The following is a 27,900-nucleotide window of genomic DNA, read 5'->3' as shown; positions in this document are numbered from 1 at the left end:
CCTGTATTCCATCCCAAGCCCCACATGACTCCACAGGAAGCGGCGTTGCATACCCTCGACATCCAACGGGCTCTTGCATTCTATCTTGACAGAACTAAACCATTTTGTAAATCTCCTAGGCTATTTGTTTCTATTACCGAGAGATCAAAGGGTGAGGCTATCTCTAAGCAAAGACTCTCCAAGTGGATCTCGGACTGCATCAGATCCTGTTATCAGACCCAGAATGTTCAACCACCAGAGTGTTAGAACTCATTCTACTAGAGCAATGTCAACATCCATTGCCTTCCTCCACAATGTACCTATTACAACCTATGCAAGGCGGCCAGGTGGACATCTGACAACACATTTGCCAAACATTATGCTATCACATGGGATACCGTGGCAGATACCATAGTCGGCCATATGGTATTGTCTACCATTAGCCCTCACGCAACTCCAAAATCCCACCAACCATAGTGGGTACTGCTTCACATTCACCTGGAGTGGAGCACCCACAGGGACACAAATCTCATGTTAGACATGTGAATAGTTAGTTTGACTTCAGTGGGTCTAATCTTGTGTTTTAAGGTTCTTGTGTAACTACCCTAGTTGAATCAGGGCCCCCAAGAGTGAAATAGAAATCTTCAGAGATCAGCTGAAGGAAGCTAATGGATTCTACTGCAGTTTCCACTAGGTGTGGGAGAGCAGAGGTAGCGGATAGCATATTCCTTCCTGTCCCAACTCCTAGATTGCACCAGTCTATAGGAGAAGTTGCAGATTGTTGTTGTGCTTCATGAGTCATACTTTATAGCAAGGCATCTGCAGTCAGCAACATGGTTTTTGCTATTGCCATGGAAAAAGAAGTTGATATCTGTGTTTGTGATCTGAAAAGTAACCATGTCACCTATAAGCTACTCTGAAAATGTAATTTGGAGACCTAGACAGAGTCACAGCTGCTCCCCAGCTCCCACCCCGAAGACCCATAGAGGAGAGTTGAGACATGCTGGGGCTTTGTGAAGAGATGGTGGGTCCCATTGTGCTGAAAAAGGGGAGATGGGATGTTCATTTAGTAAAATTCAAACCTCCAAGTGAACATGAAAGAGATGATTCACAGACAGCTCCTTTTGAACTGTATAATGCAGGATGCAGAGAGCTTTTGCATAACTCTCCACCAAAGCTAATACATCTAGTTTCAAGCACAGGTAGAATCTGAGCTACTTTCTCTAATTTTGTGAATTTTAATAAACCCTCCTGGTAAATGCATCAAATATTACATACTCATGGGGGAAAAATAATCTACACTGATCCATGCAATGATGTGATATAGCTGTGCCAAAAGTAGGTTAGTCTATCTTCAGCTTCTGCGGTATCAGTGAGTACAGGAATAATACTCTGCAATGTATATGGTGGGCTTTTTTTTGGTAAAGTAGTCATATGGGATTTAGAGAAGATTTCTTTGATATTGCTATCTTTGCCAGTGTAGGTCTGCAATGTAACTATACAAGAAGGTCTTCCACCTATATCTTGGAGAAGCTAGAAGTGACAGACAAGGAATGAATTGATGATACATGGTATTGTAAAGCTCAGGGATGGATGGGCATAAAATAGGCAAAGGTCCAATATTCCTAGTGTATATACAATGCCCAGTACCTCCCCTCAAAGCTGTCAGGCAGTAGACATGTTTTATTCATAGGCAGGATTATGAGAAGAAAGATCTATTATGTGTCGATGACAGGGAAGGAAGGATAAAGATGCGCTTTCCCTCAAAAAGAAAATGATGATTTCCTGCAGTTAATACAATGTAGTCTATAATTTTAAATAAACTTCTTCCAATGTACTTGGCCAACTATCTTTTTTTTCATTCCTTCTCACCCTTTCTAGTCCCTGTTCTTGCCTTCCACTCATTCCTTGTTACTGTGGTTTACAAACATCATAGCAATCACTGTAGGGAGACTGCATGGTTTAGGGGATTGGGATTGGTTCCTTCCCAGCCTGGGGACAGAAATGATTAAATATCTCACATGCTAGATGTTCTGGGATCAATATGAAATGTACTGATAGTTTCAGCCCAGTTCCTAGTGTATGAATATCCATATCACAAAACTATGTCAAGTAACAACCTTATTGGTAGTCTCCACACAGAAGTCCAGTACTTGGATGGTTACAGAGAGAGAACTAATCTCTCTCATCTCTCACTGAAGTCACTCTAGATTCTCATTGAAGCAAATGAGATGAGGTAGTGTTAGGAACCTCACATTGTCACTGTCTGTACTTTACCTAGTCTGTGGTCGTGGCTGTTTACATGGGGTCAAATTTTCTAAAGCTCTCAGCACCCACAAGGGCCTCAGAGATCCATTCATTAGGTGTGGGTCTTGTTTTTTGTTTGTTTTGTTTGTTTGTTTTTTAAAAATCTGACCCTAACTGTCACAGTGGGAACTGCTGAGTTCTTCTGAAAAGTTAGCTGTTATTTAGGTGCCTAAATGGGAGCTGAAGTCTTTGGAAAATTCTAGTCTATATAGTGCTTACGGCAGGGTGGACTAGGTCCGAGGCCCCCTGCTGGAGGTCTCATGGTCCTGCTTCACCCCGCCCCACAATAAGAGCAGTTAGAAGTCCTCCAGCAGCCTAGAGTTGCTGCAGAAGAGCAGCCAATCAGATAGTCTGTTGGAGAGACCAATCAGGGAGCAGAAAGGCCCTTTATAAGACAAGCAGCAGAGTAGAGCAGAGCAGTTAGTTTCTGTGTGGAGCTTGAGGACTGAAGACTTGGTGACTGGAAGAGCAGCAGTTCCATGGACAGCTCCCTGCAGAGCACTCACTGTAGGCAGGACTGAAGCCCAGGGAAGGCTGCTGAAGACCGGGTGCCTGGCTGGCAGGAAGATCTGCAGGACAAGCAACAGGTCAGTGTGGGTAGGCTGAAGCCCAGGGGGAATGAGCACAGACCCTGGCCAGGCCAGCGAGGGTTCCAAGATGGGCCCTACTGGTCTGGTTGAAGACTGAACCCAGGGAGGCCTGCTGAAACACCACCAGTTGTGGGTACAGAGATGGGTCCCAGCTGGGTGGTTGAAGAAGGCAGTGCTGCTGGGAGAAGACTTAGAGCTATGGCCTCATACCAGGGCTGTGATAAGAACTTGGACTGTATATCCCGGAAGAGAGGACAGTGTGTGTGGCTCAGCTGGACGGCCAAGATGTTGAAGACCTGCTGAAAGAACCATCAGCTGGGGGTGTTTGCGAGAGGCGGGTGCCACCTCAATGTAAGACCAAAAAAACAAAAGGAGGCTCACACCACCCAGCTGAAAGGGGCTGCCTGAGAGAGGTGGGCACTGCCCCGTGAGAAGACTGTGATTGCAGGCACATTGGCCAAAGAAAAGTGGTGCTTGCGAGAAGCTGGTGCTGACCTTGCTACAGTGCCCCAAAATGTGTTCAGTACTTTATAGACGGAATGAGACAGGATTTCATATGAGATTTCCAGTGCCCGCAGATTGTCTGCAGCTGGGAAATAGTGTAAGAACAGATTTTCTCAGGGTGTAACGAAATGAATTTTAAAGATTATTATTGAGGAGCAATATTTTTCCAGTGGATAGGGCACAGGGTGGGGAGTCAGGAGATCTGGGATCTGTTCCTGGCTTTGAGTGTCCATCAGCATTCTACTTCACTCCTCTGTGCCTCTATTTTCCTTCTCACTCTTTGTCTTGTCAGTTATAGAATATAAACTCTTCAGCACAGGGACTAAATCTTACGTGTTGGTACAGCGCCAAGCACAAAGGGGACCTGATTTTGGTTGTGACTTCTGTTTTAGTGTAACACAAATAATAATAATGAACTGGCTAATGTGAATATTCACCACTGCCTTCTACTGGATGGAGCTGGAACTGCATGTCATAAGCTGCTAAATGCTAATCACAGAAATGTAGGGCTGGTAGACACCTCAACAGGTCATCAAGTGCAGCCTCTTCTTTGCTGAGGCAGGACCAAGTAAAATAGACCATCATTGACAGGTGTTTGTCGATCTGTTCTTATAAACCTCCAATGATGGAGATTTCGCAGTCTCCCTTGGATGCCTGTTACATAACTTAACTACTCCTATAGTTTGAAAGTTGTTTTAGGATAGCTGTTAGGAAAAAAAAATCTCCCTTGCTGCAGATTAAGTCCACTACTACAGTGGACATGGAGAAAAACTGATCACAATTCTCTTTGTAATGGCCCTTAACATACTGGAAGACTGTTATTTGGTCCTCCCTCAGTCTTCTTTTCCCAAGACTGAACATGCCCCTCTTTTCTTTTCTTTTTTTTTTTTTAACCTTTCCCCATAGGTGAGGTTTCCCAAACCTTTCATCATTTTTATAGGTCTCCTCTTGACTCTCCAGTTTGTCAACATCTTTCCTAAAGTGTGGCACCCAGAACTGGACTCTCTATGCCACCTAAGGTCTCACCAGCACTGAGTAGAGTAGGACAATTACCTCTTGTATAATATGCTACTTATGATACTCCTGTTAATACTTGAAGACTCTCCCTTTGTTCAAATGGTAGGGTATGTGATTTTTTATTTTTATTTTTACCTGGAGCTTCTGCATTCTCTCTATTGTCATTGCAACATTCTGTGTAGCCATGAAGTGCAGGTTTGTGATGTGTGGAGCTCCTAGGTACTCACAGGATGGGTTTCTGCTTTGGAGGCCTCATGAAATTAGGAAGTGCACTGGAAAAGTTAAAAGGTGAATATTTTTCAATGCTAAAATATATTTTGAGTTCATTAGAAACTTTAGGTCAGGGTTCAGGTTCTCATTCTTTATCCAAACCAGTTGACTCATCCCTAGTGAAATCCTGGTGTGTTTAGCATTTATCATTTTTCTTAGGTTAGCAAAAGCTTTATAACATGCCAACTTCTGAAATACTCAATAGACCTTTTTAAAATCTCATTGCATTTCTGTGCATTGTTGTGCACTTTCAGGCCCTGTCCTTACTCTATGTGCTTTCCCACAAATGCACGTAAACATGCACAATAATCTCTGTACATGTTGGTCTGAGCCAAATAAATCAGTCATTCACAAGGCACCACTCTGTTACCCCTGAGGGTCTCCTCTTCATTCCCTTGCTGAAATGTAAATAAGCAGCTTGCATGCTGCATGCTTTTTGCACGCAGTAAGTGGATTAGGTCTCATTGATCAGCAGGTAGAAATGTATGTACTTTACACTTGATTAATTATTAGAATTTTTTAAAGTAAAAAAAATAGAAACTTTAAATGGAGTTGCTTTGAAAAGTATATTCCCCCCCCCCCGCCTTTTGATTCATGTGGAATGTCCTTGTACTACCTGAATCCAAATCCTATATTTCCTCATTTTACCTGCAGCAATTTAGCTTTCAAAAGACTCAACACAGTAGTTGCTGGAATGTCCAACTAATGATTTTGATACTGATTATGATTTTGGTACTTTGTTAAAAAAAAAAAAAAAAAAAAACAGACTAAGTAATTAGATACTATAGTTATTTATGCTTGGAAGTTTCCAAAGCTGCCAATTGTTAATAGGTTTTTTTTTCACTTACTTTGTTTTATGGTTTTTTTTAAACAATAATTTCATGGAATTGACTTGCACCCCAAATTTAAAATGCATTAAAGTGTTTGACTAGAATATATGTATTTTAATATACCATTGTATTTCATTTATTCATCTTAATTTGTAACACTAACATTTAATCACCTCCAAAGCATAGCTATGTTGTTGTTTTTCACTCAGGCAGTATTTTTTGTTCTGCCAGGGAACTTAATGTCAAACATTTTTAAAGAGACACTTTAAAGTAATAAAATCCCACAAAGCCTCTAATGTTTGCTGGGAGGTATTGTCTCCTTTGGGTTCATTGTAGGCTCAATGGCTCTCAACCTTTCCCATACCATGATGCCATGTTACAACAGAAAAAAGTTTCAGGATCCCACGCTGCAATAGTTTCTGGACCCTCCTCTCATCGTGTCATAAAGGAAGGAAGGATGGAGGTACAACTCCCAGGTAGAGAACCCATGTGATCACTAACTTGTGTTCCCACTTCTGGCTAGATGCCCATTTGGATACCCATTAAAAATACTACATAGTCACAAATTTAAAGTAAAATTCTCTCTAGGATATGCATAATGGAATTTTTACCAGTATTCTGCAGTCCCTATATACATGGCCAATGAGCAGCGGGGCAGGAGGTGTTGTAGTCAAATCTAGTCTGCAGATCCAGAATGAGAGTTTTGTCCTAAAGTACCTTTTGTCTTGGGATTTTTAATTTCTCTGTGAGTAGTAAACATTTTCTTTCAACTCTTTGACACTAATATGCATCTCATTTGGGGTATAAACTGTGTCCTGAGCGATTTGTGCAGTATTTGCTCATATGCCTTTGTGAATCAGTCCTCTGTTCTCAAAGGATAAGTCTTAGCCCCTCTCTTTTACTCTTTATAAAATGAACTTGCAGGTGTTGTATCATTCCTAGCCTCTTTCTGCCTATTCTTTCCCTGGTAGCTGGCACACTGCACCATTCATTGTTTTCTTGTCTTCTCCGCTCCCTCCGGTTCTGCTTCTTCTCTTGATAATCAGCCGCAACACAATCTTGGGGAGAGCCCAAGTTGTTCACTATTGATGGTAGGTATAGTCTTGAGAAACATTTTGGTTTGAAATCTGTCTCTGAGATTTCAGTATGAATGACAGAGAGTTTCCTGACTGAATCTGTGATTCGCTCAACTTTCCACAATACCTTGAGTTCCATTCTAATGCCATGAAGGCTTTTTTATTGTCCCTTAAAAGGGCTGATAGGAAGGAAGATACCAGCCAGTTTATATTTTTATTGCCATATTGTACATCAGCTCTAGACATTCCTGGGTATGAAATATTTTGCATCCTGTAAACAGACACCGAGGAATAGGAGCTGAGCTCTTTCTTTCTTTCTTTCTTTCTTTTCCAAAAAGACTGTTCTCAATTTAAGGTCTGTGACAGATTTAGAGGCTGTGATTCTGTGCTGCACCTCTGAGATTATGGGCTGTTCCAGTGACTGGCAAGGACCCTAGTGCAACTTAAACTGTCGTGGGCACCTTGCTACATTATGGCAGCCTCTCCGGCCTCCATATAGGCTGCAGCACTGCATACTGTGGCCCACCGTAGACCTGCCCCTCCTGCTCCAAGGCCTGCCCTGACATGTCCTCTATGCCAGGGCTTATGAGTGGGTCATTAGGGGGCAGCCCAATGGCTGCCTTTCACAGTGTCTGTGCTAGGGAATCCTCCCCTAGCTGCAACCACGTTTCTAGAACACCATTACACCTCTTCAGTTCTCATACATGGCCAGAGCAGATGTGAGGATCTGGCCCGAAGTAGTTAAGATGTGAATTAAAACTCATTGTACTCAAGGATATGAATAAAGTCTCTGTGGATTTTTTTTTCTTAGTTTCAGACGTGAAACCCATACGCCAAATAGAAGCACAGATCATTAGGGGAAAATATAAGTTAGACTTAATAAAAAATGAGAATTGGACAAAAAGCAGCACTGAAATCACATTGCCCCTTTTTTTTCCTTCCCTCAAAATACTAAGCACATGTTGCCAAACTTAAGAACAGGTCTCATGAATATGCAAAGTCAGTTAAAAGGCAGAACCAATAGAAAAAAATAAAATAGGTCCCAGAGCGCATTTGGCATCAGTTCATTACATTTTAAAGAAAAACTGTCTTTAAAATTTTCTAAAATCAAGTATGTAGGCTATATCTTGTAAGGGAGTTGTAACTTTTGGAATATAATTTACCTATTACTTCAGTTCAATATTATTCCAAACATAACTATTCATTCTCTTGATCTATTTTACTTTAGCTAACCACAAGAATGAGTTTCATACCTACAATTTAAGACATGCATGCAAATATAAACTAAGTCTTATTGAACAGTTCTGACTGCAGGAGATCATAATGGTGAAACAACTTTTTTTTAACATCACAGCCTTATTTTCGATATGTAGTGATTTAGTCTAGATTCTGATACCCTTGGGTACAGTGATTCTGCAAGGAATCCTGTTGAAGTCAACATCTCAGTATAACTTCTTGTGGGGTTAGATTCTTTGAGTTATGGTATCAGAATCTGGCCTTATTTGCATTATCTGAATGTAAACGCTACATGTGTTTGAAAGAGAAGTACTGTATTACAGTGAACTGGGTTTGTTAGTGCATTTCAGTATCATCTTGTCTAAATTTATTGTTAAAATACGTGTTGTATTGTTATCGTGCAATTTGCAAATTGTTTCCCAGGAAGGCGGGAAAGATGAGTGTTGGAGGGATTTTTATAGCGTGTCATGAAGTACACACAAATCTCTGATGGGTCATGGAGTACACATAACCCTCAAGTTAATAACTTGCAAAATGAACATGGGAAAGGATCTGTCCAGCCCTGCACAATATGTTCAACATGCCCATTTAATTCAGTCCATATGAGATTAGAGCAGAGAGACAGAGTGAAGTAGCAGGCGGTTGCAGTGAGGGCCCAGAATGGGTAAGCCCTCCTTATGCCTCTTCTTTCTCCCCAGGGGGGAAATGGGTGTAGGAGAAAAGGTTCAGGCTAGAGCACATGGAACACCTAGGGAAATAATCTTGTTACTTGCCCAGAGCAGATAAGCAATTAAAGCAAGACAGGGAGAAGGGATCATAAAAGGAAGAGGAGGTTATTCAGGAATGGAGAAAAATGTGGGAAAGGTTGAGACCCCCTTGCTCAGAAAATGGCTTTGTCTGTGGAATTCAGTTATTCAGACATCATCTAGAGAAGTCAGGTTGGATTGTCTGATTTCCTGTCACTCATTTTTTACCCGGCTAGCCTGCAGTGTCTATCAGGTGTTAATCTAGACAACACTGGGCTGCATTGCAGGAATTGATTGCTTGGGCTGGTTTTGAAACCATATATGAAAGATTTTCCCCAAAGTATTCAGTTTGAAGTCTGGAAGAAGGGAACTGCTGCTGTGAGACAATGAGAGGACTGACTGAAAAAGACACTCTGGAAGTGCCAGCCCTTCTTCAAAGAGCTGTTCATTCCTGCCTAGCAAGCAGATTTTGCAGCCTACATATGTCTTGAACATCCAGAATTAATATACTGTCATGTCGTCTTGAACTACTGGGGAGCTGTGAGGCCTAGAATTGAAGAAATAGAAATGTTGCAAAGTTCAGGACTAAATTTTCCAAAATGGAGGTCTGAACCTCAAAAAGGTGCATTACAATGTGTACCTATTATTATGTGCTGTCTTACCACAGCTGTGCACACAGCTTGGGTGGGACATACACACAAATGGCCCTTTAATAATTTGGCCCTTAATGTTAAAATTCCTGTTCCATTGGTTCACTCATTTTCAAAAGGTCAAGTATTCTTGTGATCAAATTGCCTCTATAGCCAAATGCTTATTTTGATTCATGCACTTATCCTGTTAAAATGCTGTTTTCTTACAACCTTGATGCTGCCCAAGCAACTTTCCAAACGGTATAACCCTGTGCCGAAATGGCTGAAGCAAAGTACTCTTGTTAGGTCTATTTCTCAATCCACATGACATTCTAATGATTTCTACTCCATTACATTTCTCTGGGCCAGAAATAACACCAGTGGTTGCAAAAAAAAATAAAAAATCTTTAAAATGGTATTCATGCATAATCTATTCCAGTCTGATAAGGTGCTGTGATATGTAAGTACAGTAGGTTGCCATTCTCCCTTAAAACATCTGATATCAGTTTCTTCTTTCCAGCCATGCTGTTCAAGGTCTTGAACAACGTAGACTGTAAGTGCTTTTTTATGTGGTTGTAAGACAGCCAGCATAGTGGGGCCAGTGGGTGCCACTGCAATACAAAAACTACAAATTAATAACTGCACAACTTAAGGGATCATGTTCTGAGTAACTGAAAATGACATTTTGGGGCACAGGAAGAAATTTAATCTACTTACTGTAAGGCACTTGGCATCCACTCTCCAGATATCCACCAGCTATCAATCAGGAACCCTATACCCGGAGACATAAAAGGGTAAAATTTTCAAAACCGTAGGAGCCCAAGTCCCATTTTCAAAAAATGACTTGGGTACTTAGAAGTTTATAGATACTTTTTAAAGTACCTAAATGACTTAGAAGCCTCAACCCCATTGAAAGTCTGCAGAACGTAAGCAACTATGTTACTTAGGAGCTTTTGAAAATTGTACTTGTAATCACCATCCTTAATGTCTCTTAAAATATTTGTCCTAATGGTCATTCCTATTTCAGTCCCTCTGACAAAAATCATGGTTTTTTAGTATTTTTAGAAGAGGTCAGATGAGGATTCAGCCAATCACCAGTTACTTTAAGGGTAGTTATTATGGTGTTTAGTGACACTTGGAATGAATCAGTAAGAAACAGGCATATGCAGTACAGTGTCTGATCAATAGTCCGTATATCTGTGTGGAGTACAAAGCTACCTTATCTACTTCCCTGTGTGCCTGCCTGCGTAATATTTAGAGCTGGTAGGATTTTTTCCCCCACCTTGTTGAAATTTTCAACTTTTCTGTGAAAAATTGAAAGTGTGTGTGTGTGTGTGGGGGGGGGATATTTGGCAATGCTGCACTGGTGCTTTATGGGAGCTGTAGTTCCAGGTGCTTTAAGCTCCCATTCTCCTCTATGGGCCAGGATCCTTTTCTGTACTACATCTCCCATGATGCATCATGATCTCCCCTCTGGCTGGCTGAGACAGCACAGTGCACCCGGGGAGATATAATGTAGCTAAGGAACCCAATCCACAGAGGAAACATTTTAAAAGATGCACTTTTTCCATAGAAAGTGGACACTTTTCACAATGATTTCTTTTAGTTGAAATCTCAATTTTCCATAGAAAAACAGTTAAATGGAAAATTATTGACCAGCCATGAAAATATTCCTACGGCTGTATTATAAATAAAAGATCATATTTAGATAATTTTGTTGAAATCACTTTTCTGAGGGAACACTATAAATGTGACACTTACGATGGTGCATTGTCTCCTTCTAGTGGTGATTGGACCAGAGTTAGAAGTTAATGAGCCGGCTTACAGTCTTGGCTCTTTTAGTTTGGGGTGTACAGGTTCATGTTTTAAGATCTGAGGTTCCATAACTGCTGCTGAAGACTCACTTAAGGGCACGGTAAAACATACCTATTCTAGATTTAAGCCCAAATCCCGTGGTCCTTGCTGACTTCATCTTTGCCTGAATAAGAACTGCAGGGTTTGGCCTGTAATAACTGCCCAGATAATAACATTTTCCAACACTGGAAACTCAGTAAGAATTGTCTGTTGCTTCTTGAGTAAGAGTGACATCGCTGTGAGATGACACAGGAGTCTTAGAGAGCACAGCAGTTCCATTTTCCCAATACTTTTTGAAATTTCCTTTTAAATAGCAATGGGAAAATCACTTGTTAGGATTGGTGTTTAAAATCTCAGTGTCATTGTGAGTATTCCTGGCAGAAAAGAGGAGGATTGCAGCTGGTGTTAGAGCTATGCAAACCCTATTGAGTGTGAGTCACAATCATGGTCTGGGAACTTAACCCTGCAGCTCAGTTTGCAAGGGGTTAGCATCAAATCAGTCATTTCATATTCATGTGGAAGCTTGAAATTGTGAACTCAAGGGGATGTCTCTCCCCTCCTTCACAGCTGCACCCAGTTGCCTTGTGCAGCCTTCTCCAGGAAACCCTATGAACCACCCTCCTTACTTGTGGTATTTCCAGGGGACCCAGCTGATCTCTTTTCCTAATAGGATCCTGAGTTCAGTGGCTTATGCCCTTAAGGCCAACTGTGTACTGGTGTAAATTGCAACAGTGCCATTGACTTTGAGCAACACTAATCTACACCAGCAGATAATTTGCCTCTAGGTGTCCAAGGGCCAGTTGACAGCTGCTTCCCCATCTTTAACTCTTAGGGAATGGTGGGCAGTTACTGGTGCTTCAGTCCTAGAGATCTTTGGGGTAGGGAGGAGAGACATGAAGTGATCTGGCCCACTCCTAAATAGCACATGGGAAATGAAAAACCCTTTCTGTCCTGTTAAAGCATCTTTGTCTTAATCTGAAAGTACAGATAGCACCCCGTCAGGCCTATCACAATAGTTAGGGACCCCTCTGGCTTTCTTTAGCTACCATGCACTAGGAAAAATGGGGCTTCATTGCTTTAGCCGTCACTTCACATTCATTAATAGCAGTCAGTTCTGCTGTGCTTTGCTGCCCTGCTGCCACTTATTTCCAGCAATCTATTCCCCACTCTAACTTCCATTTCACTTCTGCTGTGGTTTCCTTTTCATTCTGACCAAGGTGGACAAAGGCGCTAGTAATTAACATTGCCATGAAACGCACCAGAAAGTAAAAGCACATGCCAGTGCCTCTCGGCAGTACAGTGGGGGATGATGGCTCTTAGATTCCAATTATGGATGCAAACTGTAGGCCAACATCCTCCCCCATTCTTATTTGACAGCCACATCAAGTCAACTTTTTTATTTTGATGCATGTGCAATGCTGAACTTGGAAAGAAAAATGTCCTATTTACAAAAATTTAGAATTGGAATGAAATAATTCTGTCATCATTGTATCATCCATCATCTATGTGCCCTTGGCAATTTTGTTTAGTCATATGTCAGAACTAAGCAAACCAGAAGTAAACTGAGTTGAATGGAAAAACAGGCTGGAAGGGAAAAGAGCATAGCAAGTTAACAGGGGCCTCCTTCCTTTCCAAAATAAACTGTCATTGTGTTACTATACTGTTCTAATTTGATTTTTGTTTTGCTCTTCAGAAATTTGTTTCTGGAACTTATTTTTAATTTGATATTGAAATGCATTAAGAGTAGCCTTGACCTGATGGTTGTGAGAGTTATCAGCTCTGTCTTTCACCTGTGTGTTTATTAATACTGTGCAAGACTGAGGATGCACTGAATACATATCCTGTCCACACCAAATCACACAGACCTTGCGTCAATTGTACATGAACATGTGACTGAAGACTGTATCATAATGCATATGCTTCTTTCTTCTCTTCCATGCCAGAAGTGAGATCACTGACAACACAAGAAAGAGTTTCTGTGTGTTCAGTCCAGTTAACCAGCAGCACAGCAGTCCCTAGCTGCTCAGTGAAGCAATTGCAGGAAAAGGTCTGCTCAGCCCTGGACTTGACCATGCTTAGTAAACTCTGTGGGAGTGGAGCTTGTTCTGTGGGGTTGGAGCATGCTCACTGAAAGTGGAACCTTCCAATAATTCCACTCTCACCTTCTTACAAACTACTATGGCAAATGTGCAAATGACAATATTCAGTAGGCATATAACTTGACCAAATCTAGGTTGATTTTCATAGACATGGCTAAAGCCACTTCCTTGGCACTGCGGGATTGCACCCCCACCAAATTTCACATCCCAGTTCCAAAGCATATAGGTGCTAGAATTTTTCTCTAAAAAGAGTAGTAACATTTTTAACATTGGGAAACCAACATATTTGTCTCTGACTTTGCTGTTGGAAATAATTGAACTGTTTTAGCTAAAACATTAAAAATAAAATAAATGTAATGTTATGCAAATACCTCTTACGGAAAATATCACCCAAACTGTTTAAAGTTTGGCAAAGTTATTCATAACTGAAAAACAGGGTCTGATAATGGAAAAGTTTAGACAACCTTAACCTTAGGCATGGTTACCAGTTCCAGCCAAATAATAATTAGGGCTTATGTCAGGAGTTCCACTGAGTGAATTAAAGGGATGCCGGTCCTCAGTTGTCATCTTATATGTTAAAGGTGTGGGCTTTTCCAACAATCTTCTCAGTTTTCTTTTGTGCTCTACTGAGGGTGGCGGGAGAGAGGTAACAGAGCTCCCATTACCATGGTTTAGCTTCTTCCCCCTATGCAATAGTTCATAAAGTGAATGGTTTGTTAGTTTCAAGATATCACCATAGGTTTTGCAGCTCATTGGTGAAATCAAGAAACAGCAGATGTTGCAATGTTTTGTTGTATTGAAAAAGGGTTGTTTTGTGGTCAAGACACTGGATGAGGATTCAAGAGTTGTGGCATCAATTCCTGCTTCTGCTTTAGACTTCTTGTGTGATCTTTGGCAAGTCACTTAATTTCTCTCTGCCTCAATTTTCCATCTGAAAAATGGAAGTATTTGTGCATCCTTCATTTTTCCATAATTGAGGTGATGGCTCTTACACATGTATGTCAGGACAGTGTCCGTAGATGTGGTGCATTTCCCCAAAGTGACTTCTTGGAGTGTATAGTTCTAGTGTAAAATTCTTCTATCCCAAAAGCTAGCTCTCTCTGAGCAAGTATGTACCAAACCTGTAGCCATACAGAGCTCAGAACATCCTCCCCTCAACTGCTTCATTGCCAGAGCCTCCTTGGCTCCCTCTGTAGTCTTGAAAGATGACCTGGTGACTCAAATTGCCACAGCCCTCTAGTGACAAGCAATCAGATTCCCTCCTTGCTCAGATGAAAAACTGCTCTTCAGACACTCCCAACCCTCCAGGAATGCTAAACACACCCTGACCTCCCTCACCTCCAGCTGCCAAACCATCCCAGATACCTTGATTACAGTGCTGGCAGGAATCTGCCTGAGGCTCCTGCCAGTGTTTCTTAGCAGCTCACCTTACAATCCTAGTGCCAGCCCTTCACTCACACATGGACTTGCCAAAACTACAGGTTTATCTCACAGACTGCAATTTTTCAGACCCTCTTACCACTCTGTAAGGAAAACCACACTTCTGGGGGAAATCCCCATCTGATTGGCTACCCTTCCTCATTCCCCTGCCTCCCAGGGAAAGGCATCCAATCAGATATGCTGTATTTGCTGAGGGACTGTCTGGTCCCTCAATAGGTGGAGCAGCTAGTGCTCCCTGCTCTGCTCCCTCTCCCTCAGCAATGTGATGAGGGACAGCTTGGGAGCAACTGCTCCTATCAGCAGTGCAGCTCCAACTCTAGCTCCCAGTATTGCAAGGTGAGTGCGGATACCCCAGTGCTGCCCTCTCTTTCCAAGCTTCTAAAGGGAAAGGGGGAGAAGGATTTTTTTTTTTTGCAGTGAAGACTGTTTGGGGATTAAATTTGTTTTGGGAACTTTAGGGGTGTTTGCAATGAAGTTGATTGGGCTGGTTGACCAGTTGTGTGTGTTTTTGTTTGTTTTGTTTGCCATGAATTCAGTTGGGAGTTGTTTTGGTGATAAAGCTGGATTTCAGGTGCAGAGATTGGAATAAATTACTGATGCTGAGGGGAAGAAAGAAAGCAGAAATGCTGTTATTGCTCCCCACACCTTTCTCTGAATCTCTAGGCTTAGCTATGCCAATTTGTGCAAACACACCTGAATGTATGTAAATGTATACAGATGTATGTGAATCAGAAACCATTTGTTGTTGTTCTGAGGATGTTGGCAGGAATGCCATGTGATTAATTAGAGCTCTTTCTCTGTGAATCTTGAACTAGCACATCTTCTGCAGAAGCAGCTGATGTGTCGTGTAAGATTTTGTTAGTGAACTAAATTATTAGGAATTGCATGAATGTTCCTTTATATCATGGATTCATAATATATTTTCTTTTAAGATTATCTGAGAGGTTCAGATATTTGGGTTGAAAGTGCTATAACAGTTAGATTTATAAAAGTAATTACGTGTTGCTGCACTCAGCATTGCAATGCCTACATCTTATTTAGGAAACTAAATCCCATGAACTGTCAATGGGATTTTGGCTTCTATGTACCTAAATCCCTTTTGAAAATAAGATTTAGGCTCCTAAATCAAATGGGTATTAAAACACTGAGCACAGCAATGCCTAAATATCTTTCAATATGTGGGCCTAAGCATCTGAGGAAGGATAGTCTTGTGGTTAAGACATGACTGAGTGAGGAGATCTATCTTCAGGGGCGGCTCCAGTCCCCAGCACGCCAAGCGCGTGCTTGGGGCAGCATGTCGCGGGGGGCGCTCTGCCGGTCACCAGGAGGGCGGCAGGCAGGGTGCCTTCGGCGGCATGCCTGCAGAGGGTCCGCTGATCCCGCGGCATGCCGCCGTGCTTGGGGTGGTGAAATGTCTAGAGCCGCCCCTGTCTATCTTCAATCCGTGCTTGCATGATCTTGGGTGAGTCCCTTAATCTCTGTGCCTACCTTTGCTACCTGTATAATAATAATATCCTTCCTTCCACATTTTGTCTCATTTCTTTAAATATTAAGATCCTTGAGCAAGAACTCAATCTTCTTACATGTCTGTACAGTGCCTAACACAATGGGACCCTAATCTAGGTTGGACCCATGGATGTTACCATAATAAAAATAATTAAGGGAGGTTACTTTGTTTCCCCTTTCTCTTTCCCATGTGGCTCGTTCTTATTCCACTTATGTTTGTCTCTCCTCCACAGCATATTCAAAGCTGCAAATAATTATAGCTAAAAATAGTGTCCTTTTTAGAATTTGTTTGTATGAGTTTTTTATTTCAGTGGAAATATGCTGTTATGTAGAAGTCAAATAAATGTCTCACAGTCAGTGGCCGTTAACAAGAGATACTTTCCTACCTAATGTGGGACAGATAAGAAAAATATATCTTTTAAATGTTACTTAGTGGCTTTTGTGCTTGTACCAGAAGAAAACTAGCACTCCAGAGTCTGAGAGTAAATATATTTACATATTGCAATGTCAGAATACCATTTCAGCTGTTTCCTGATTGCAGATAGTGCAACTATTAACTAGGAAGTAATTATTTTAACAGTGAACCTTATTACTGGAGTTGCTAGGACTTTTTTCCATGGCAATGATTTCCTGACCAAAAAAATGTCCTTTTAATAAAACAGTTTTGAAGGAGAATTTTTTTTTCCTCTTCAGGAAAATCAAAATGACAGCTTGCCTGGTACACAGTAAATAAATTTAACAAGTGCCTTCCAGGTGAGCAGACAAAAAATTCTGTTACATTTCTCCCAAAACTGAATTTCCCTTGAAATCTCATCCAATGGAAAATGTTCTTTTTAAAAACAAAACAAAAATTGTGTCAGTAAATCATGGTTAAATTCTGGTCTGGGTAGAGTTTAGCCATGGCTAGCTGATTTGATTCTGAATCTGACCCTTCTCTACACTGGCTCGTCAATCAAGGTTAGTATCATGTTCCTAACTCAGTTCCTCAAAGTCAAGTTTAAATTTTCTCATGTAGACAAGTTGTCAGAGTCTCGCATACCTCAGTAGTAAAATTTAATCTAACCATTGTGCTAAGGGAATAGGTTTATGGTTGAGGAAAAGGTCTGTGGATCTTTTTCACTCATGAAAATATAGGTTGGCTTATATTGTGGCATAGAGTTTTGGGTCATGAGTCAACTCGAGGAGAAGAAATACTGGGATATTTACAGACTCTAATTGATTTTTTTTAAAATAGACATAATGCAGCCTTTAGGGAAAACATTTGTCTTTCATCATAGAACATTAAGTAAAATGTTGTTTCTTGTTAACCTTTCTCAAAGAAAGTATATAACTTTTTACTTTTCTATACCAGTAGGTATTGCATAGTGTTGATTTTGTGCCATTAAACATCTGCTGCCCTGCAGTTACTGGTGAAATGATCCCTATATATAGTTTGTACACTATATTGGCTTGCTAAATTTGGATAAAAGGTGCTGTGTAAAATGTGGGATGTTAATTAGAACTAGTACAGGAAGCAGGTGGCAATTATTTCCCACTCTGCTTGTCTATAATTGTTGTAGGCTATTTGGATGGCTCAAATAAACCAAACTCCTTAATACTAACGAAGAGACAAAGTATCCTGCCTTCATGACACCCATAAAATTACTACTTTATCAGGCTTTGTTTTTCTGGTTCCTAATCATTACTGGATTTACAGTCACAAGGCTGATACATCTGAAACAAAGTTCAATTTGTAGAACAGTAACTTTTAGTCCATGTAAAAGAATAAAACATGCAGCTATAACCAGTTGTATGCTTTTAAATTAATACTACTTATATTTGGGCAAACTCCATCTGTCAATAAATGGAAGATTGCTAGCAGAAGACTACTTCTTGGTTTCTAGTTTTCTAAGCTTAAAGTTGCTCTAAATCATGTGTAATGTTCTAAAATTGACCATCAGGAAGGCTTTTGTCATATAAAAATGAGATAGAGAAGAAATCATTCAGTTTGGAAACATGTACCACATTAGAAATGTCCATTGTGACTCATTCCTATCTTTACTGAATAAAGAGCTAGCATGGTAGGTAACCTACCACAGTCATTATTTGCAAGTATTTAAATGCATGTGCATTACACAACTCAGGAATGACTATGTGTGAACACACACTTACTTGCTTTCTCCATTGCTGATAGGACTTGCCACACCCAGTATCTATCTACCTACCACTGAGTCAGGAATCAGCAATACTACAATACTAACTCTTTAGCGTATGAATATTCTACATGTAACTAACAAAGTGACCACTTCACTAGAGGAGGTTTTGGAATTAATTGATAAACTCAACATTAACAAGTCACCGGGACCACATGGCATTCACCCAAGAGTTCTGAAAGAACTCAAATGTGAAGTTGCGGAACTATTAACTAAGGTTTGTAACCTGTCCTTTAAATCGGCTTCGGTACCCAATGACTGGAAGTTAGCTAATGTAACGCCAATATTTAAAAAGGGCTCTAGGGGTGATCCCGGCAATTACAGACTGGGAAGTCTAACGTCGGTACTGGGCAAATTAGTTGAAACAATAGTAAAGAATAAAATTGTCAGACACATAGAAAAACATAAACTCTTGAGCAATAGTCAACATGGTTTCTGTAAAGGGAAATTGTGTCTTACTAATCTATTAGAGTACTTTGAAGGAGTCAACAAACATGTGGACAAGGGGGATCCGGTGGACATAGTGTACTTAGATTTCCAGAAAGCCTTTGACAAGGTCCCTCACCAAAGGCTCTTACATAAATTAAGCTGTCATGGGATAAAAGGAAAGGTCCTTTCATGGATTGAGAACTGGTTAAAGGACAGGGAACAAAGGGTAGGAATTAATGGTAAATTCTCAGAATGGAGAGGGGTAACTAGTGGTGTTCCCCAAGGGTCAGTCCTGGGACCAATCCTATTCAATTTATTCATAAATGATCTGGAGAAAGGGGTAAACAGTGAGGTGGCAAAGTTTGCAGATGATAGTAAACTACTCAAGATAGTTAAGACCAAAGCAGATTGTGAAGAACTTCAAAAAGATCTCACAAAACTAAGTGATTGGGCAACAAAATGGCAAATGAAATTTAATGTGGATAAATGTAAAGTAATGCACATTGGAAAAAATAACCCCAACTATACATACAACATGATGGGGGCTAATTTAGCTACAACGAGTCAGGAAAAAGATCTTGGAGTTATCGTGGATAGTTCTCTGAAGATGTCCATGCAGTGTGCAGAGGCGGTCAAAAAAGCAAACAGGATGTTAGGAATCATTAAAAAGGGGATAGAGAATAAGACTGAATATATTATTGCCCTTATATAAATCCATGGTACGCCCACATCTCGAATACTGTGTACAGATGTGGTCTCCTCACCTCAAAAAAGATATTCTAGCACTAGAAAAGGTTCAGAAAAGAGCAACTAAAATGATTAGGGGTTTAGAGAGGGTCCCATATGAGGAAAGATTAAAGAGGCTAGGACTCTTCAGTTTGGAAAAGAGAAGACTAAGGGGGGACATGATAGAGGTATATAAAATCATGAGTGATGTTGAGAAAGTGGATAAGGAAAAGTTATTTACTTATTCCCATAATACAAGAACTAGGGGTCACCAAATGAAATTAATAGGCAGCAGGTTTAAAACAAATAAAAGGAAGTTCTTCTTCACGCAGCGCACAGTTAACTTGTGGAACTCCTTACCTGAGGAGGTTGTGAAGGCTAGGACTATAACAATGTTTAAAAGGGGACTGGATAAATTCATGGTGGCTAAGTCCATAAATGGCTATTAGCCAGGATGGGTAAGAATGGTGTCCCTAGCCTCTGTTCGTCAGAGGATGGAGATGGATGGCAGGAGAGAGATCACTTGATCATTGCCTGTTAGGTTCACTCCCTCAGGGGCACCTGGCATTGGCCACTGTCGGTAGACAGATACTGGGCTAGATGGACCTTTGGTCTGACCCGGTACGGCCTTTCTTATGTTCTTATTAAAATAACCTCTTTGGACCTATTTATATTTTCATTGGAATCAAATGCTGTTGCTTATCAACTTTTTGACTTCTTTAAACAAAACTTTTTTTTTCTCCCACTCCTCCCCCCCATTGCCTTAAAGTGTAGGTTTGTTTGTTGGAATGCAAAACCACAGTCGACGTGCACCTATATGATCAGTTTAGAGAAATCCTAAGCATCTGTTACATTTTTAAACCCATGTGCCATGTGTGTGTGCTCATGCATGAGAGAGATTTTGGAACATCCATAGTTAGATTACATAGGATTTTTATAGAAATGAGGAAACCCTTACGCTTTCAGGCATAAGCCAATCACTAACTGACACGGGTTAGGAAGACACTTGACCTGTGGATAGTGTGTTCCATAATTTCCCACTACAAAGCTTCTTGTGCTTTTCTCTAAAGAATCTGGTATTTGTCACTCACTGTCAGAGGCAGAAAACTGCAGTGCTACTGCTCAGATCCAGTAATCCAGTATGACAATGTCTGTGAGTGTATATTTTATATATACAATATATATTAAAATATGACCACATGAATATCTACAATGATGTATTTCAGATTGTGATTTAATTGGTGGCAACTTTTTAATGTTGTTCTATTACCTTTTTAATTCTCTGTCCTTTTAATTCTATAATGTTCTCTAAGTGCCCTACTGTGATCTTTATCTTCTCAGTTCCCTTTATGTAGTTTGACAAGTAACAACATAAACTCCCAACAGGAAGATAATGTAGTTAACTGCAAAGAGTTGGAGCCTGGAAAAAATATATTATAGGTTTTATTTAATATTTGTATTACTATACTATCCAGAATCCCTTATCATTTTGCTAGGTACTGATCAGCATTTCACTCCTCCAATCTCTTCTAATATGGCACAAGACTGGGAGACAAGAGATGTAGTTTCTTATCCCAGCTTTGGCCCAGAATATGTGACCTTAGGCAACTCACTCAGGGCTTGATCTAACCACTGAAGTCAGTGGAATGGCTCACATTGACTTCTGTGAGCTTTGGATCCAGTCCTCAACTTTTTTCCCCTGTTTTCCAGTGCTTCTCTGCCTCAAAGGGGTATTAAAACCTAACTCATTGATGTTTCTGGTCCTTAAATGAAAGGGTCTATATAAGTATTGCCATTGTTTCTGTTAAGTGGTGGGAACATGGATCGCCGAGATTTATATACCTTTTAGGTGAGCCGATATGTTCCCAATTTTAGTGGCAACTGAGAGACGATTCTTGATCAGGCAGAAAAAAATATTACCTACCAGAAAATAATGTTAAGCAAATAAAGAATAACTTCTAGCCCCTGGTGTATTCACAAGGGTGGGTAATGAGTTTGCCATTACAATTTATTTAGTACAGAGGGTAGAAGCAGTGCAGATATGAAAATACACTAGCAATTGTTCTCAGGTGCTCCATGGCTGGAGTAATCCAACTTTCTGATGTTGCCTAAATAATAGTTCTAATTAAGTACTGTATCTGCACATTTAAAAGTAATGATTTCATTCTTATTTATATTTCATGCATTCTAAAGTTGAGTAGCTATATCTCCAGTAAAATGAAATACTAAGAACACTTTAATAAGCCAAGGTAGTGTCCACTATTTACGTGCTACTCATTGGCATAAATCCACAAAAGCTGATATTTTTTATGCCACCATTAAAAGCACCAGACAAGAATAAGTGCCTTTTTTACATGTATGGATGAATATTTTATTCCAAGGAGAAATATAGTCATGTAGTTTAATACAACAGAAGCTTTATTGTTAAATATAAACATACCCTAAAGAAGAAAATAAAATATGCTACTTTACAGATTTTTCATAGTTTTCTCATGTCAAGTTGAAGGATTATGAATTCTGAACTACTATAGTAAACAAATATTTTGTTTTACTTATTCAATAAAATATAGCACCAAGATGAGGGGAGAGCAGTTTTATGTGTTGTAAAATCACTGGCAAGGTAATTCATATACTGTAGGAATGACTTAGTTAGGAATCAGTAGCTGCACTATATTCCAGCAAAGAATTCAAGTACCAACAAGAATTATTTTACTGATATTTTTATTGAAATTATTGTTAACACTGAGTCATGTTATGCATTTTTATAGTACTTATACCCAAGAGCAATTCAGTAAGGTGTCTGTTCAGGCCATTCATGGAGTTCTGCTTGGAACTGGTGCTATCAATAGCATAATGGGTGTTCTTTTTCCACCTCCCTCCCACTTATTTCTGTTAAGGTCTATGGGCCTGATTTTCAAAAGTGCTAATACACAACTCCAGTTGTTATCAATGGGAGCTGCAGGAGCTCAGCACCCCAGAACATCAGAGCCCATAGTTTGTACACAAACAGAAATAAAGGTCATGTAGATGAGGCCCTCTCACATCTTGAATTACCAAACATGTTTGACCGAAGCAGAAGCATGTACAAATAATTTTGTGTGAATCCCTGCCAAGCTTGCGTGTGTATGAGAGCGTATATTTGTTTCTTTTCCTCTGAATGTCAGTTGCTTAGACTGGTTGATAGGATCGATGACTTGATAATTGCCCTATTCTTTTCATTCCTTTTGAAGCATCTGGCATTAGCCATTCTTGGAAGACAGGATAGTGGGTTAGGTGCATCATTGGTCTGACCCAATATGGCCATTCTTATGCTCTTATGTTTAAATGATCAGTTATTAGCTGAGACAGGTTCACATGATCTTGTGACCTATAACAGAAAAGCTGGAGTACAATTTAAAACTGGAATTGCAGCATAATAGGAATGCAAAGACTGTTTTGATCTGACATTGTTTTTTATCTTAAATTGCATTTCTCCTCTGAAAAGTGACTATGTAAAAGTGAAACCTTATTCAGGTTTCAGCTATTCGGCGGCAATTCAGCAGAGGATCCCTCACTCCCGCTCAGAGCGAAGGACCTCCCGCTGAATTGCCGCCGATCGTGATCGCAGCTTTTTTTTGTTTGTTTGTTTTTTTGCTGCTTGGGGTGGCCAAACCCCTGGAGCCAGCCCTGACCTTATTCAATTACATATGTTCTTTGTGTCTGATCAGGACTGGATTTACACTTTGGATGCCCCTAGGCATGGGCTCAGAGCCTCCCCTCCCACTCACGGCAGCAGGAAACTGCAGGGTGCCCCTGCTGCCCATGCCAGTTCAGAGCTCCCCCCTGCCACCCATGGCAGCTTGTAGCTTCAGGGTCCCCCCACTCCCCATCGGCAGACAGGACCTCCAGGGTGCTCCCACCACAGGGTACTCCCACCTCCCAAAGTGGCGTGGAACTCCTAACCACCACGGGTGGTGGGGGTATCCCACCACTTTTAACTTTTAGGCACCCTTCTGCCAACAGCCCCCACACAGCCCCACCACAATTTTTCCATTGTCCCACAGACCCCTCACTACCCAGTGCCCCGCACCCCAGAGATCCACTCTCCCAAGCCTCCCTCTCCCCCACCCCCCACCCAGCCACACTCACCAGCCACACTGGGAGGTGATGCTGTCTGCCAGGCTGAGCGAGGAGCACTCCAGCAGGGCTGTGTGGTCCCATCTGCCCCTCAGCTGGCTCTTCCCCCTGCTAGGACCCAGGAGTGGCAAAATTTGAACTTTTATGCACCCCTAGAATGCCAGTGCCCTAGGCACATGCCTAATGGGAAATCCAGCCCTGTGTCTGATCTTAACATATCTGTTTCGTTTAGTGACAAATAATTATTTTTATTGTTAGAACGCAGAGTTCATACAGCTAAAAGAGTGAGCTGCATTCTGTTTGTTGTTTCTAGTTGCAAGCCCCAAATTCTGCCTTCATGTACAGCTGTGCAAGGATAGATGGTCCAAGATGCTTGGGATGACAACATCCTCACCTCTCCTGTTCAGATTTAAAGATGTCATCTTCTGCAGAAGAACAAGACACAGGTATCTGTTTCCTTCTGACACACTCCTTCCTACTCTGCTTACGGAAATGTATATAAATTTTGGGTATGCTGATTCTGTCACAAAGAAGGTAAGATATAACCACTGCCTATTCCCTGTAAAATTGCACTTTTGTGTACAATCAGTAGGAAAAAGTGAAACTAAAAGAAAGGACTCTTATAAAAGACAACCATATGGAAATTCAAATTACTATAAGTCTAGTGAAAAATGAATGTGGTATCAATATAGCACGTGAGTATGTCTAGTAATTTTTTTTAGTTTAAGCCAAATTTATGCATTCATGCAGTTAACAATTATTGGAAAATTAAATATATTGCAGTACCCTTCCAATAATGTGTATTATGGCCAACATTTTCAAAACTGCATGCCTGAAGGTAAGCTCCTAAATCCTTATTTAACCATCTAAGCATAACCAGACTGATTTGCAGAATTATTGAGCACACTCAAATTCTGCAGAAGTTGTTGGGAGCTGCAGGTACTCACTATTTTTGAAAATCAGGACAGTTTTTTTTTTTAATTTAGGTGCCTAAATCTCAAAATAGGAATCTAACTTGACACATCCAGATAAGATGTTGAAAAAGGAACCTAGAATTAGATTCCTAAATCAGTATTTAGGCCCTTTCCTAATTTTCAAAGACTTGGAACACCCAACAGTGCCTATTGACCTTGTTCATTTACACATACCAAGTAAAGAATGTGTATTAAATTTGCAATTAGGCAATATAAAAATGGCATTTTAAAATTCTTTGATTTCAACTATGTGCACTCTAGAATAAATGGCAGTACTATTCAATGAGAAAAAGGTGCTTCAGAACATCAGACTTAATTTTACTGGATGAGCAAGGAGTAATCTATTTAGTATCTTGCATCATCTAGATTTTATACACTCCTGGACTTAGAGTTATAAAGCTTCACTATTTTCAAGGAGGTTTACAGTTTGGCACCATGAGAGGATTTGTAGCATCTAAATGTGATTCAGAGTTCAAGTGGTGAGTAGGTGCTCTGTTGACTAGAATTATCTACAGAAAATAACAAGAGATTTTTTTTGCCCACCTAAAATTATAATCTGAAAATTGGAGATTGGGATTATTGATATAAACCAAAATGTGGTGTCTTTCAGCAAGGTTTTTGACTGGTAAATATAAAGGTTTTTGTTTTTAAGTTATCCAACTGTTTTATTGGTATAGAATGTTGACAGAAACTTTGTTCTAAATGTTAGTTATATTTGCTTTAACAAGACTGGGAGAAACATGCCTGATTGGTGGGGGAGAGAGACTGACTGACTAACTGGAACTGTTCTGTACATGTGCCACAATATTGTCTGGTGAATAAAATATGAGTTAACTATATTCTGCAAAGCTTTGCAAAACTGTCTGATAACATGACAGCATAATACTTGTAGTTTAACAATGTAGCCATGCTAAATAAAACTCAGCATTGGAATTTACAGTAGGCCACTTTGCCTTAGGAACTAGCAGCCAGAGTGTGGGACTGATGAGTTCTCTTCCTCCGATATTGTCGGTGTCGCCTTTGGCAAGTTATTTATTTTTCTCTGACCCCACTGAATTCAATGGCAGTTTTGCCATTGACTTTAATGGGGCTGGATTTCATCCTCTGTTCATCTGTTTTTCCCATGTGCAAAATAAAGAGAATTAACTACGTTATAGCAAAGTTGTAAGATTGATTTTTTTTTTCTTCAAAGCCTTATTAGATTTTTGAATGAAAGGCTAGGATTTTCAAAGGAGCCTAAGGGAGTTGTGTCGTACTCCCATTGCACCTCAATGGAATTTGAGCACTTAAATCCCTTTTGAAAATCTCAGCCTAAATAACAGCAAAGACTAAAATAAACTACACTACAAGCCATTCCCAAACTCAACCGGGCCACAAAATTATTGGAAGCAACTCAGGGACATGATTATTCTTATTGAATAATCAAACATATGTCCCTGATTCACCAAGAAATTTAAGCATGTTCCTTATTTAAAGCAGTCAGTAGTCTAATTGAGGGGCTTTTATGATGCATAATGTCTGCACCCACATACGCTCTAATTCAATAGGGCTATCATTTGACCTTGTGCACTTGGAAGGCATATGGGCTGGAAATAAAGGTCAATTTTAGTCTATTCTAAGCTGAAGTGATTATATTTGAGAAATGAGCAGCGCAGCCACTGACTGAGCTAATTGTTTTGTTGACAATAAAGTGTCTGCTATATGCATGGCCAAGGTCTCACCGGAAAGTCACAAGCATCTGTTCAGCAGCTTAATCTAAAAATGGTTCATTGCAAGAGCTGGTTCCATACTCATTTTCATCAAAGAATTTGATCCTGTTCAAAACTGAGCAAGACACATAGACTGAGCCTTGAAACAAGAGTAGCAACAAGTTTAGTGGGCCATCAATAGTAAAGTTGTAGCAAATAGCTTTAAGACTCAAGTTACAATGACAAGTTGAGGCTCAGCTGAATCCAGCAAAAGGAGTAAGCAAGGTGCAAGAGACATAATTATCTAAATGAAGGGAGTGCTTAGGACACAAGTGAACTGTTAATAATGGTCACATTAAAGCTATTTGCTATTTCATTCTGGATACTATTTTTCTTTAGATTAGTTTGGAAGATATTCTTTCACTGGCACGCTCATTCATCACCCTCCATTATTCAGATAGTATTAATCCAGTTAGGTTTCATATAGTCATTACCAGACACCTTCCTAATTCTACTGTATTATCTCTTTATTAAATAGGATGAACTCCAGAGAAGCCACTAGCATTCTTTGGGATGGACACACAACCCCACAACCATAAATGATAAAACAAGAAGAGTAGATAGAAAGATAATATGCTAAATGTGATATAATCTTACTTACCCATGAATCCTTTTCCCCAAACAACATGAATTAAGTGACTGGCATGCTGTGCTTGAGCCCTGCAGGTGAATGATTAGATGTATGCTCCATAGTAAAGCCAGTGCAAATATAAATGCAATCTAAAGAGCTGTATCTAGGTTTGTAAAGCCCAATATACTCCATGGCAAACTGGCCTAAATTCTGCAGCAAAGGCCTGGATCCTGTGGTATTTGGAGTGCCAGACTTGGAATTATGTGTTTTCCACGTAAATAAAATACCTCTGGCTTCTGTTGCATGAGGTACGGCTGTTGTCCCCACATCGTCCATTTTTGATTGGCTGCAGATTTTTATATTTTCAGTGCCTCACCAAAGTTGTTAGTGTGGGGGAGCTGGAAGCTTTGAAAGTTCAGATTTTGAGATCTGGGCAGGTATTGAATGCTATTTATAAGGGTAAGCACATTAAATAGGTATTAGTGATAAAATGAACAGCAGAGAAAAAAATCTACAATGACATTTTTAATTGTCATCATTAGGTTTCAGAGTTGTTAAATCAATTAAATGAACAGGCCAGAACTGTCCTAGATCTCTTGCCTCAGGCTATCTGAAAACTCTGAAAATCAACTTGCATTGGTTTACAATTGTATCACATTTTTAAGGGCCTTCTTCACAACTCTGAAGGCTAGAAAGATTTTTGTTTTCCTTTTCAAGGAAAGCTTCAGTTTTACAACACAATTCTGTAACAAGAAGTAGATATTAGAAAATGCATGGGACTCTGCTTCCATCAGCCCTGATGGTATATGACCATCCATTCAATTAGTACCACACTTGCAAGCTGGATATTAAAAAACTCTCAAAGAAAAATATGATTCTTTGATTATTTAATTATTTACGTAGACTAGATTTTGCCACCATTACTCATCCTGAGTAGTACTTTACTCCCTAAGTAGACTTGTTGACCTCAGTCTGGCTTCTACTGACTTTAGTGGGTCTACTCAATGTGAGTAAGGGTAAAAAATAAAATCAGAGCAAACATTAGCCCATCATATACAATA

At 40.1% G+C, this 27,900-nt stretch overlaps 1 long non-coding RNA gene across 5 annotated transcripts in view; it reads left to right on the top strand.

Annotated features, from left to right (window-relative positions):
* The window catches only part of LOC120407467, a 112,638-nt gene that overhangs the window by 71,143 nt on the left and 13,595 nt on the right, over positions 1–27,900 (top strand). For 4 of the 5 annotated variants that reach the window (XR_005599995.1, XR_005599993.1, XR_005599994.1 and 1 more), the window contains one exon: positions 23,860–23,992. This is a non-coding gene — a long non-coding RNA (uncharacterized LOC120407467). Of the gene's footprint in view, positions 1–2,547; positions 2,874–23,859; positions 23,993–27,900 lie in introns of those variants that run through there. The other variant, XR_005599992.1, reaches the window with a different exon arrangement.

The sequence above is a fragment of the Mauremys reevesii genome, linkage group 6, assembly GCF_016161935.1.
Source record: "Mauremys reevesii isolate NIE-2019 linkage group 6, ASM1616193v1, whole genome shotgun sequence".
Taxonomy (NCBI): domain Eukaryota; kingdom Metazoa; phylum Chordata; order Testudines; family Geoemydidae; genus Mauremys; species Mauremys reevesii.
Note: the sequence above shows the minus strand (reverse complement) of the source record. Positions and strands in the feature narration are given on the sequence as shown.